The sequence below is a fragment of the Rhinolophus ferrumequinum genome, chromosome 7 (genome assembly GCF_004115265.2).
Source record: "Rhinolophus ferrumequinum isolate MPI-CBG mRhiFer1 chromosome 7, mRhiFer1_v1.p, whole genome shotgun sequence".
NCBI classification, from domain to species: domain Eukaryota; kingdom Metazoa; phylum Chordata; class Mammalia; order Chiroptera; family Rhinolophidae; genus Rhinolophus; species Rhinolophus ferrumequinum.
In genome coordinates, this window is record NC_046290.1 from 99,360,166 (window position 1) to 99,374,460 (window position 14,295).

General features: G+C 37.9%; 1 protein-coding gene across 4 annotated transcripts in view; it reads right to left on the reverse strand.

Moving 5' to 3' along the window:
- The window catches only part of TPST1 (tyrosylprotein sulfotransferase 1), a 189,196-nt gene that overhangs the window by 79,309 nt on the left and 95,592 nt on the right, over nt 1-14,295 (reverse strand). The gene's annotated exons all lie outside the window — the stretch shown is intronic.

Sequence of the window (14,295 nt, forward strand, 5' to 3'; positions counted from 1 at the left end):
TATGAGTAAATACTTATTTAGAATCCCAAAAAATAGTGTTAAAAGACATTATGGAAATTATGCTTGATAACTTTAAAAACTATAAGTATCTCAATAATAAAGGCTTAACACTATTTAAAAACATTTTTTAAAGTTCTAAATTTGACAGTGATTATTGGCGAGCTCAGATTTCTAGAAACAGAAAAAAAGGTCAGCAGAAAACACACACACAAAATGTGTTGACATTTTAATTACAATATTCAGAAAAAATAACAAAAATACTACTGCTCAGAAAAACAGCCAGTCAACTTACTTGAAATGCATCAAAAATAAATAAATAAACAAGACGAACTGATGAATGACTAGATGGAGAGATTATGTGATAAAGCAAATACAACAAACCCTTAATTGTAGTTAGTGGGTATAATTCTTTTAATTCTTTGTACATTTGAAACTTTTCATAATAAAATATTACAGGAAAAACAGCCAAAATCCACTAAGAATGCAAAACATTCATTTGTTCTATTTTTCTGTTGACTCCCTGAAGAATCCTATTTTCCTTTTTTTTTTTTTTTTTAAATTATTGGGGTGACAATTGTTAGTAAAATTACATAGATTTCAGGTGTACAATTCTGTATTACATCATCTATAAATTCCATTGTGTGTTCACCACCCACAGTCAGTTCTCCTTCCATCACTATATATTTGATCCCCTTTATCCTCATCTCCCACCCCCCACCCCCCTTACCCTGTGGTAACCACTAAACTATTGTCTGTGTCTATGAGTTCTTGTTTCTCATTTGTTTGTCTTGTTCTTTTGTTGTTTTTGGTTTATATACCACATATCAGTGAAATCATATGGCTCTCTGCTTTTTCTGTCTGACTTATTTCGCTTAGCATTATACTCTCAAGATCCATCCATGTTGTCACAAATGTTCCTATATCATCTTTTCTTACCGCCAAATAGTATTCCATTGTGTACATATACCACAACTTCTTTATCCATTCATCTATGGAAGGACGTTTTAGTTGTTTCCATGTCTTGGCCACCGTAAACAAAACTGCAATGAACTTGGAGCACACGTGTCTTTATGTATAGATGTTTTCAGATTTTTTGGGTAGATACCCAGGAGAGGGATTGCTGGGTCATATGGTAATTCTATTCGTAATTTTTTGAGGAACCTCCACACTGAAGAACCCTATTTTCTAAGGAAGACAAAGAAGTGCTGTTCATGATTTTCAATATTACAGAATAAATGTGTTTTACCTCTTAACCTAAAAATTGAAGCTTGTACTGATTATATTCATTACATTTGACTAAATAACTCATAATATTAGGATAAAATAAAACATAAAATGACATCTAGATACAAATTGGTTCTGAATTCACAGATTTTGGCCAAATTACTATAAAACAAAAGGGCTTAAGAGAATTTTATATCATAATAAGGAAGTCATTCAAACAGAGTATTCTACTAAAAGGTAATAAGCCTTTTTCTTTACATATATGACCTCTCACTGCAGATAATTACTATCTGATGAGGAACCCCTCAAAGGGGCTTCTGCCTAAAACCACAGAAAAGAGAAAATGAAATGATTCTTCCCTAGAATTCTGTAAGGCCATTAACTCCAGGTTTCCTTACTGGCCTAGTAGCCACATTCTTTTGTCCTCTCTTAAAAATTTCCCCAGGTGATGTAGGTAAACACTGTGCTCACCTCTTCTCAGGACCACATCAATTATAACTAAACTACAGAACAACCATCACCAAGAATCATCTGAAGTTTAGCTGAACTGAAGGCCTACAACTACAGACATACAGAAGAAGCCACTGCGAGGCTGATAGGAGGGACACAGACACGGAACAGGCTGGTCCCACACTCACCTGTGACCAAAAATCAGAATGGATATCTCAGCTGCAGAGGTTCTCCCCACCCTCAAGGAGCAGGGTTCCCAGCCTCAAACCAGTCTCCACAGCCCAGAGTTCCAGTGCCAGGGAGAAGAAGTCCCCATAATTTCTGGTTATGAATACCAGTGAAGATTGTGACTGAGTGAGACAGAGGATGGCTGGAGTCCCAGAAGCTCCTCTTAAAGGGCCCACACACGAACTTACTTGTGGATAAACTCTCTCACTCTGAGTTTCAGCACTGGAGCAGCATCTCGAAAGGTGCAGGGACATATGGTAAGTAGCTGAATTACCTGGCTTCAAGGTGAAGGCTGGAAGGACCGCTTTATCACAGAGAAAGGAGCTGGTGGAAGCCATTGTTTCTTTGTGGAGCCCTCCCCCTGCCTGTGTGTAGACACAGGCAGATGCTATATCTGAGTCAACATCAAACTGGCCATCATCTTTCATCTGCTTCACCATGATGATTCCCTGAGACCCCACGCCACCCAACTTTCGGGCACACCCAAGCCACTTACAGTGGCTTTTCTATACAAACAATCTGTCTTAGCTCATGCTGTGTACTTTCCTAAAATCAAACAAAGGTTCACAAAACCCAAACATGCAGCATAGGCCTTCAGTATCCCACAACTCTGAGCAGCCTTAAGCCCGGCAAGAGGAACTACCAGCCTCAGTTTCTAGACTTGCCTCTTGAGGCACTTCCAAGCCCAGTGAGGGCAGCGGCCATCTGCAGACTGCTTTCTGGCTCACACCAGGTGGCCCTGAGCAGAGCACAGGATGCAGCTAAACTTGGCCTGCATAGGGTTCCCTTGCAGTAGGCCCCAGGACTGGCATACCTGGTAGCCAACTTCAGACCAAGCCAGATCATCACCCAGACATCTCCAAAGATGACACACCCAAAGGACAGACTGGGCAGGCACCAGAGCCCCACTAAAGCAAACCCTGCTCTATAATATCAACCCTTGCACCACAGCTCATCCACTGTAGCCAAGGCCAGTCCTCACAACCAATCAGCCTGAGGGTCAATCCCTCCCACTGATATGCAACCAGCAACCAAGGCTCAACAACAACAGGATGGCATACACAACCCACACAAGGGACACACTTGGAGCACCCGGCTCAGGGGACAGGGAGACTGTGCTACTGGGCCCCACAGGAAACCTACTATGGAAGGCCATTCTACTAAGACCAGGAAGTATAGCAGCCCTATCTAATACATAGAAACAAACACAGGATGACAAAGAAACATGTCCCAAGTAAAAGACCAAAGGTCCAGAAAAAGAACTAAAAATGGAGACAAGCAATTTACCAGATGCAGAGTTCAAAACACTGGTTATAAGGATGATCAATGATCTCAGGGAGAACTTAAAGACATAGGAAAAATAAACATGGAGATAAAAAACAAAAACAGAACCAGTCAGAGATAAAGAATACAGTAACTGAAATGAAGAATACATTAGAGGGAATCAAGACTAGATTAGAGGAAGCAGAGGATTGAATCAACAATTTAGAAGACAGGGAAGCATAAAATACCCAATCAGAACAGCAAAAAGAAAATATATACAAAAAAGTGAGGATCGTTTTAAGAGGCCTCTAGGACAACATCAACATACCAACATGCACATCAACGTAGCAGAAGGAGGAGAGAGAGAGCAAAGAATTGAAAACCTATTTGAAAAAATAATGAAAGAAATCTTCCCTAAACTGGTAGAAAAAAGAGATATATAAGCCCAGCAAGTACAGACTCCCTAACAAGATGAACCCTAAAAGGCCCATGAAGATACATCATGATTAAAATGCCAAAGGTTAAAGACAACGAGAGGAAAAAAAAAAGAGATCCCCTAAAATTGTCAGCTGATTTCACACAGAAACTTTGCAGGCCAGAGGGATTGGCACAAAATATTCAATGTGTTGAAAAGCCAGGACCTACAACCAAGATTATTCTACCCAGCAAAACTATCATTTAGAATAGAAGGACAGATAAAAAGCTTCCCAATCAAGAAAAAGCTAAAGGAGTTCATCACCACCAAACCAGTATTACAAGAAATGTTAGAGGGACTTCTTTAAGGAGAAAACAAAGATCAAAAATATGAATAATAAAATGACGGTAACTAAATATCTATCAACAATCATTTTAAGTGTAAGTGGATTCAATGCTCCAATCAAAAGATAGAGTGGCTGAATGGACAAGAAAACAAAACACTTACATACAAGGTATGATCAGAATGTCTAAATTAAAAAAAAAATTATTACAGTAAAAGACACCTTGTCATTAATCCCCCTCAAAATACTCCCCATTGCTCCCAACACAATTGTCCCATCATTCTTGCCACTTTCTGAAACAGTTCTGGAAGTCCTCTTTTGTGTCTTTAGTTGAACTGTCATGGCTGCCTCATTGTCCTGAACTGATTAAAAATGTTTACCTTTCATGGTCATTTTGACTTTGGGGAAGAGCTACAAGTCGCAAGGTGCCAGATCAGTGAAATAGGTGGACGAAGACACACCGTAATGTTTTTATTTGACAGAAATTGTCATACCAGAAGCAATGTGTGAAAGGGAGTCTTTCCATTGTGATCAGAAAATATGGTGAATGCTGCTGCCGAATGCCATCCAACGGAAAAGGCAGGGATCTTCAATACAGAAAGCAGCGCGTCAAACCTTAGTAACAGTGTGTGACAAGTTTTAATTTGTTTGGTGCAGTCAGTCGGGTGTGAGCTATGGCTGAAAGAAAGTGTGTTTTCAAGTGTACCGTAAATCATCCTCCATCATGACAACATTCCGTGTCACGCAATGCTTTTGGTATGGCAATTTCTGTCAAAGAAAAACATGGTGTGTCCTCATCCACCATATTCACTGGATCAGCACCATGCAACTTCTGACTCTTCCCCAAAGTCAAAATGATTTAGGACATTGACGCAGCCATGACAGCACAATTAAAGACATTCACGAAAGAGGACTTCCAGAACTGCTTCAGAAAATGGCAAGAACGATGGGATAAGTGTGTTCGAAGTGAGGCAGAGTATTTTGAGGAGGATTAATAGTGACGTGTCTTTTACTTTAATAATTTTTTTTTATTTAAACATTCACTCCCAACACAATTGTATTGTTTGATCACACCACGTATGCTGCCTACAAGGGACTCACTTCAGACTGAAAAGCACACACAGACTGAAAATAAAGGGATGGGAAAAAAGTATTTCATGAAAATTGAAATTAAAATTACCCCCAAAAACTGGAGTAGTAACACTTATACGGTACAAAATGGACTTTAAAACAAGGGCTATAAGAAGAGACTAAAACCCAGCAATCCCCCTTTTGGATATTTATCCGAAGAAATCCAAAGCACTACTTCATGGGGACTTGTGCATCCATCTGTTTACTGCAGCACTGTTTACAATAGCCAGGATATGGAGACAGCCTCGGTGTTCATTGATGAAAAAATGGATAAAGAGGAGGTAGTGCATATACACAATAGAGTATTGCTCAGCCATGGATGAAAATGGGATCTTGCCAACTGTGGCAGCATGGACGGGCCTGTAGCATGGATTATGCTGAGTGGAGTATGTCAGAGAGACAGCCAGATGCAATGTGATTTCACTTACATAGGGAATCTAAAGAACAAAATAAACTAACAAATAAAACAGAAAACAAACTCATAGACACAGAGAACATTTTGATGGTTGCCTTATGGGAGTGGGGTTTGGGGTGAGTGAGAAAGGGGAAGGGATTAAGAAGTACAAATTGGTAGTTACACAGTAGTCATGGGATGTAGGCTATAGCATAAGGAATACAGTCAATAATATTGTAATAACTATGTATGGTGTCAGATGGGTCCTGGATTTGTTGGGATGATAGATGGGAGCAGGGTTGGGGGACTGGGTGAAAAAGGTGAAGGGATTAAGAAGTACAAACTAGTTACTACAAAATAATCATGGGGATGTAAAGTAAAGCATAGAGAATACAGTCAGTACTATTGTTATAACTATACATAGTGCCAGGTGGGTACTAAACTAGTCAGGGGGATCACTTCTGAAATTACGTAAATGTCTAACCAGTACACTGTACACCTGAAATTAATACAAAATAATATTGAATAAATAAATTGTAAAAAAAAAAAATTCTCCAGGTGAAAAGCTAAAAGCATTTTCCTTAAAATCAGAAAAAAGACAAGGATGCCCACCCTCACCACTTTGATCCACTTATTGGAAGTCCCTCCCACAGCAATCAGAAAAGAAAAAGAAAAAAAAAAGGCATCCAAAGAGGAAAGGAAGAAGTAAAACTGTCATTATTTGCAGATGACATAATAATAGAGAGAACCCTAAAGATTCCACCAAAAAACTATTAGAATATATAAATGAATTCAGTAAAGTATCAGGGTACAAAGTTGATATTCAGAAATTGGTAGCATTTTTATATACCAATAATGAATTATCAGAAAGAGAAATTAAGAAAACAGTCCTATTTACAATCACATTAAAAAAACAAAAACAAAAAGAACCCTAGGAATAAATTTAACCGAGGAAGTGAAACTTTGTACTTGGAAAATTATAAGACAATGAAGAAAGAAACTGAAGAAGATAACAAATAAATGGAAGCATATACCTTGCAAATGGATAGGAAGAATTAACATAATTAAAATGTCCACACTACCCAAAGCAATCTATAGATTCAATGCAATCCCTATCAATATACCAATGGCATTTTTCACAGAGCTAGAACGAATAATCCTAAAATTTATATGGAACCACAAACGACCCAGAATAGCCAGAGTAATACTAAGAAAGAACAAAGTTGAAGGCATCACAACACCTGATATCAAACTATAGTAATTAAAACAGGATGGTAGTACCATACAAACAGACACATAGATCAATGGAACAGAATAGACAGCCCAGAAATAAACCCACACCTATATGGTCAATTCATCTACAACAAAGGAGGCAAAAGTATACTCTGGGATAAAGACAAGTCTATTCAATAAATGGTGTTGAAATACTGGACAGATACATGCAAAAAAAAAATAGAAAGAAACTGGACCACCTTCTTTTACCATATACAAGAATAAACTCAAAATGGGTGAAAGACTTAACTGCAAGACCCAAAACCATAAAACTCCTAGAAGAAAACAGGCCATAAACTCTGATGTTGCTTTTAGTGAAGTTTTTTTCTGCTATATCTCCTCAGGCAAGGGAAACAAAAGAAAAAATAAACATACTGGACTTCATCAAACTAAAAAGTTTTTGCACAGCAAAAGAAACCATCAATAAAATGAAAAGACAACCTACTGATGGGAGAAGGTATTCACCAATGATACATCCAATAAGGGATTAATATCCAGAATATATAAAGAACTCATGAAACTTAATACCGGAAAAACTAACAATCCACTTAAAAAAAGTGGGCAGAGGACCTGAATAGACATTTCTCCAAAGAAGACATAGAGATGGCCAACAGACACATGGAAACATGCCCAATGTCACTAATCATCAGAGAAATGCAAATTAAAACCACAATGAGATACCACCTCATTCCTGTCAGAATGGCTATCATCAATAAATCAACAAACAACAAGTGCTGGTGAGGATGTGGAGAAAAGGGAACTCTTATGCACTGTTGGTAGGATTGTAAACTGGTGCAGCTACTGTGGAAAACAGTATAAAGGTTCCTCAGATAATTAAAAATAAAACCAGTAATTCCACTTCTGGGTATTTATCTGAAAAAACAGAAAACACTAACTTCAAAAGACATATGCACCCCATGTTCAATGCAGCATTATTTACAATAGCCATGATATGAAAGTCACCTAAGTTCATCAACAGATGATTAGATAAAGAAGATGTGGTACATATACTTGTATACCATGGAATATTACTTGGCCATAAAAAAAAAATGAAATCTTACCATTTGCAACAACATGGATGAACCTAAAGGGTACTATCCTGAGTGAAAAAAGTCAGACAGATAATGACAAATACCATATGATCTCATTTATATGTGGAATCTAAAGAACAAAATAAATGAATAAATAAAATAGGAACAAACTGATAGATACAGAGAAAAACCTGATCATTGCCAGATGGGAGGGGGTTGAGGGGCTAGGTGAAAAAGGGGAAGGGACTAAGAAGTGCAAATTGGTAGTTACAAAACAGTCAGAGGGATTAAAATAAAGCACAGGGAATATAATCAGTAATATTTTAATAACTATGCATTATACTAGACTACTCAGAGGGATCACTTCATAAATTATATAAATGTCCAACTATGCTGTATACCTGAAACTAATATAATATTAAATGTCAACTTTAATTGAAAATTTTCTTAAAAGGGGGGAACAAAACTGGACCCATCATCTTGTGCTCAATATCTACTCCTGTTCATGTACACCTTATCTTGATAAATGGCACACCTCACCACCCATCCACAAGGCAAAACCAGGACCTGGGATGGAACAGGGAGAAAGTAAGTACAGTTCAACAGACTTTTTCTTTGAGTACAACAATCTCTCCTCCATTCTTACTGCCATTACTTTCATTTATGTCACCATCATTTGTCACCCAGATGATTACCACAGCCTTCTAATATCCCTGCATTTAAATAGCTGATTTCTATGCCCAACTATCTATCATTCCACCAGAATATAAGGAGGGTCTGTGTCTTATTAACCTCACTATCACCAGCACCTAGCGCATTAACATAAAATACTCAAAAAGTGTTTATTAAATGAATAACTAAAAGCTTGTCATGAAGAAAGAACCCTACAAATTTAGTTTATACAAACATGTTCAAGAGAAGTCAAGGATCATATCTTTATAAGAAGACCAACTGACACCAAGATGAAATAACTAGAAAATTTCCAAATGTAAACTGCATGATATTTACTGTGGGTACATCAGGAATGTTAGAGAGTGAGGGCCATGAATAAAGAGATAAATATCGCTAAAAAAAAAAAAAAAAGGTTTACAATAAACAAGGAACAACATTTTCCATTCATTCTGTTGGGCACTTTGCATATGACATCTTTAATCTTTAGAAAAACTTAAGAGGGACGTCATCAAAATGGCGGCGTGAGGTGAGCCTCTGTAAATCTCCCCTGTAATTTATAACAAATCGAACAACTATCACTCCACAAAGGACTCCCTGCAGAGTAGACAGGCAAGATGAAGAGGCCCACTACTGAATTCAACTAAAGGTGGGTGAATCGCACCAGCGAGGGAGGAGGGAAGGGAGAAGTGCGAAGACGGAGACGTGCGGGTGCAGGACGCAGACCTAGCTCAGTGCTCCGAGCTCGCTGCATCCCAGAACTACCGCAGCTGCAGGAGAGGGAAGAACTCAGACTGCTAGGGCTCTGTTTATGGCCCACAGGACTGAGGGGACAGCATGTAACATGGCTGAACCCAACACTCACAACAGAGACTACGGAGCAAAGACTGAGGGAAGAAGGCTGAAAACGGTGGTTTAAACCCTCACTGCCGAGCAGAGATTGGAAGCCATAGGCACTGAGACTAGCCGAGCCCTCCTTTCCCTCCCAAAGCTCGCCCCGCCCCCACCTGCCCAGTGCTAGAAGCAGAACAATAGCAGTGTCAGATCAAAAGAACAGAATATTCGCTGTTCTGAGAAGTGTGAGCCTCAGACAAGGTTCGCAGCCCAACTAGTTCTGGCAAAGGGGAGGGAGCTGTGGAAGTAGAACTGGCTGTGGTGGTGGGCGCCGCCATTGCTTGGGCCACCTCTCACAACTCACCCCGCCCCTGTCTCCACCTATCTGGGCTGATCGCTGCAGGAGTAAACAAAACTGCTGAAACACACCAGCTCTGAATCTGGTGCAGGAAGAGCTTTGGAACTTCAAAAGCTCTCCATATACCCATATGGACACTGTGCCCTGTGACCCAAGCGAACTGTTAACAGAGGAGAAGCCCATCCTCCAGGGAATCCCCCCATTGTGTGAGAAGCTGGAATAGTGAAGAGAAAACATAGCACTACAGCGTGAGAGAGAAAAAAAGGCTGCAGTTGGAGAGAAAATAAAACATTCTACCAACAAGTACTGGAAAACAAAAGAAAGACCAGATCCTAACAACCTGTTGCATCTACAGGCAGCATCCTGTAGATGTCTAAGACGAGAAAAAATAAATCATTAATTGCCATGAATAACCAAAGCAACAAGACAGCTCAGAAAGAAAGTGAAAAGTCTCCAGAAAATGAACTTAAAGATATGAAATATGTGACTTCAATGACAGAGAATTCAAGATTGCAGTTCTGAAAAAACTCAATGAGATGAAAGAAAACACAGAAAGGAAGTTCAATGAACTCAGAAACACAATCAAAGAACAACATGAACATTATACGAAAGAGATTGAAATTTTAAAAGAACCAAATGGAATTACTGGAGATTAAGAACTCACTAGAAGAAATTAAGAATGAAATAGCCATCTTAGGTAGCAGAGTTGAACAGATGGAGGAAAGAATCAGTGACATCGAAGATAGAAACCTAGAAATGACACGGATGGAGAAGACAGAGACTTGAGACTTAAAAGAAATGGAAGAACTCTATAAGACCTTTCTGACTCCATCAGAAAGAGCAATATAAGAATAATGGGCATACCAGAAGGAGAAGAAAGAGAGAAAGGAACAGAGAATACATTCAAACAAGTCATTGCAGAGAACTTCCTAAACTTGTGGAAAGAACTGGAGCCTCCAATCCAAGAACCAAATAGATCATCTAATTACCTCAATCCCAACAGGCCTTCTCAAAGGCACATTGTATTGAAGCTGTCAAAAATCAAAGACAGAGAAACAATCCTCAAGGCAGCCAGGGAAACGAAAACAGTAACCTACAAAGGAAAGCCAATTAGATTATCATCAGATTTTTCAGCAGAATCTCTACAAGCAAGGAGGGAGGGGAACAAATATTCAAACTATTGAAAGAGAGAAATTATGAGCCAAGAATAACATACCCAGCAAACATACCCTTTAGATATGAAGGAGGAATAAAGACCTTTCCAGACATACAGAAGCTGATGGAATTTTCTAATACACGACCTGCACTACAAGAAACACTAAAGGAGGATATTCGACTACCATCAACAGGGACAATTTGTGGCAACCAAAACATAAAAAGGGGGAGAGTAAAGGCCTGAACCAGAATATGGGAATGGAGAAAGTAAGCGTGCTAAGGAAAATGGAATACTCTAAATATAAAACTTTCTTTTACATCAACTTGAGGGTAACCACTCTAAAAAATCCAGAAATGAAATACATACTGTAATAAAAGAAGAAACAGAGGGAAACATCATAGAATACCACCACACAGAAATAATAAACAACAACAAAAAGGCAAAGAAACAATGGAGACACAGCCTTACCAGAAAACTAAAGATAGATTGACAGGCAATCCTCACATATCAATAATCACCCTAAATGTAAATGGACTGAACTCACCAATAAAAAGTCACAGAGTACCAGATTGGATCAAAAAACTAAACCCAACCATATGCTATCTCCAGGAGACACATCTCAGCTACAATGACAGGCATAACTCAAAGTGAAAGGGTGGAAATTGACACTCCCAAGCAAATGGTGTCCAGAGAAAATGAGGTGTATCCATACTGATATCAGATGAAACAGACTTCAGGGTGAAAAAGATAACAAGACACAAAGATGGACATTTCATAATGGTAAAGGGGACTATACAACAAGAAGACATAACAGTCATCAATATTTATGTCCCCAATCAGGGAGCACCGAAATATACCAAGCAACGACTAACAGAACTAAAGGGAGAAATTGACACAAACACAATATACTAGGTGACCTAAATACATCACTGACAGCTATAGATACATCATCCAAACAGAAAACAAATAACGAAATAGCAGCCCTAAAAGACACATTGGATGAAATGGACATAACTGACATATATAGAGCACTTCATCCTAAAACATCAGACTATACATTCTTTTCTAGTGTACATGGAACATTCTCAAGGATAGATCATATATTGGGAAATAAAATCAGCCTCAGCAATTTTAAGAAGATTGAAATCATACCAAGAATATTCTCTGATCTCAAGGCTTTGAAATTGGATATCAACTGCAACAAGAAAGCAGGAAAAAACAAAAACACTTGGAGATTAAACAACATACTTCTAAGGAATGACCGGGTCATAGAAGAAATTAGAGGAGAGATCAAAAGATACATAGAAACAAATGACAATGAAAATAGATCCTACCAAAATTTTTGAAATGCAACGAAAGCAGTTTTAATGGGGAGATTTATATCATTGCAGGCCTATCTCCAGAAACAAAAATAATCCCAAATAAATGACCTCATGTTACACCTTAAAGAACTAGAAGAGCAAATGAAACTCAAGGTCAGCAGAAGAAAGGAAATAACAAAAATCAAAGCAGAACTAAATGAAATAGAGAACAAAAAGACAACAGAAAAAATTAATGTGACAAAGAGCTGGTTCTTTGAAAAGATTAACAAAATTGACAAACCCTTGGCTAGACTCACTAAGATAAAAAGAGAGAAGACACTAATTAACAAAATCAGAAATGAAAACGGGGAAGTTATCACGGACACCACAGAAATACAAAGGATCATCCAAGAATACTATGAAGGACTATACGCCACCAAATTCAATAACCTAGAAGAAATGGACAAGTTCTTAGAAAAATATAGCCTTCCTAGGCTGAACCATGAAGAATTGAAAAATCTAAACAGACCGATCACCAGTAACGAAATTGAATCAGTCATCCAAAACCTTCCCAAAAGCAAAAGTCCGGGACCAGATGGCTTCACTAGTAAATTCTACCAAACCTTCAAGGAGGATCTAATACCAATCCTGCTCAAACTCTTCCAAAAAATTGAAGAAGAGAGAGTACTCCTCAATTCATTTTATGAAGCCAACATTACCCTGGTATCAAAACCTCGTAAGGACAACACAAAAAAAGAAAACTACAGACTAATATCTCTGATGAATACAGATGCAAAAATCCTACACAAAATTCTAGCAAATCAAATACAACAATGCATTAAAAAGATTATACATCACGACCAAGTGGGGTTCATCCCCAGGGCACAAGGATGGTGAAACATATGCAAATCCATCAATGTGATACATCACATAAACAAAATAAAGGACAAAAGTCATATGATTATATCAATTGATGCAGAAAAAGCATTTGACAAGATATAACATCCATTTATGATTAAAACACGTAATAAAATATATAGAGGAAAATACCTGAACATAATAAAGGCCACATATGACAAACCCTCAGCTAATCTCATAATTAATGGTGAAAAACTGAAGCCCTTTGCTCTGCGTTCAGGAACACGACAGGGTTGTCCCCTATCACCTCTGCTTTTCAATATAGTGTTGGAAGTCCTTGCCAGAGCAATCAGGCAAGAGAAAGTAATAAAGGGCATCCAAATTGGGAATGAAGAAGTTAAATTGTCACTCTTTGCAGATGACATGATGCTGTATATAGAAAACCCTGAAGACTCCACCAAAAAGCTATTAGAAACAATCAACAAATACAGTAAAATTGCTGGCTACAAAATCAACGTACAAAAGTCCATTGCATTCCTATATACTAACAATAAAATCTCAGAAAAAGAAAAAAAAAAAAACCAATTCCTTTTGCAATTGCAGCAAAAAGAATAAAATACCTAGGAATAAACTTAACCAAGGATGTGAAAGACCTATATGCTGAAAACTATAAGACTTTTTTAAAAGAAACTGAAGAAGATACAAAGAAATGGAAAGACATTCCGTGCTCATAGATTGGAAGAATCAATACAGTTAAAATGGCCATATTACCGAAAGCAATATACAGATTTAATGCAATCCCCATCAAAATCCCAATGGCATTTTTTAAAGAAATAGAACAAAAAATCATCAGATTTGTTTGGAACCACAAAAGACCCCACATAGCCAAAGCTATCTTAAGAAAAAAGAACACTACTGGAGGTATCACACTCCCTGACGTTACCTTGTACTACAGGGCTACAATAATCAAAACAGCATGGTATTGGCAGAAACACAGAGACATAGACGATGGAATAGAATTGAGAACCCAGAAATAAAATCACATAAATGTGGACGGATAAGTTTTGACAAATATGAAAAAACATGCAATGGAGAAAAGACAGCCTCTTCAATAAATGGTGCTGGGAGAATTGGATAGTCATGTGAAAAAGAATGAAACTGGACTATCTGTCACCATGTACCAAAATTAATCCAAAATTGATCAAAGACTTAAGCATAAGACCTGAAACAATAAATTGCATAGAAGAAAACATAGGTACTAAACTTATGGACCTTGGGTTCAAAGAGCATTTTATGAATTTGACTGCAAAGGCAAGGGAAGTAAAAGCTAAAATAAACGAATGGGACTATATCAAACTTAAAAGCTTC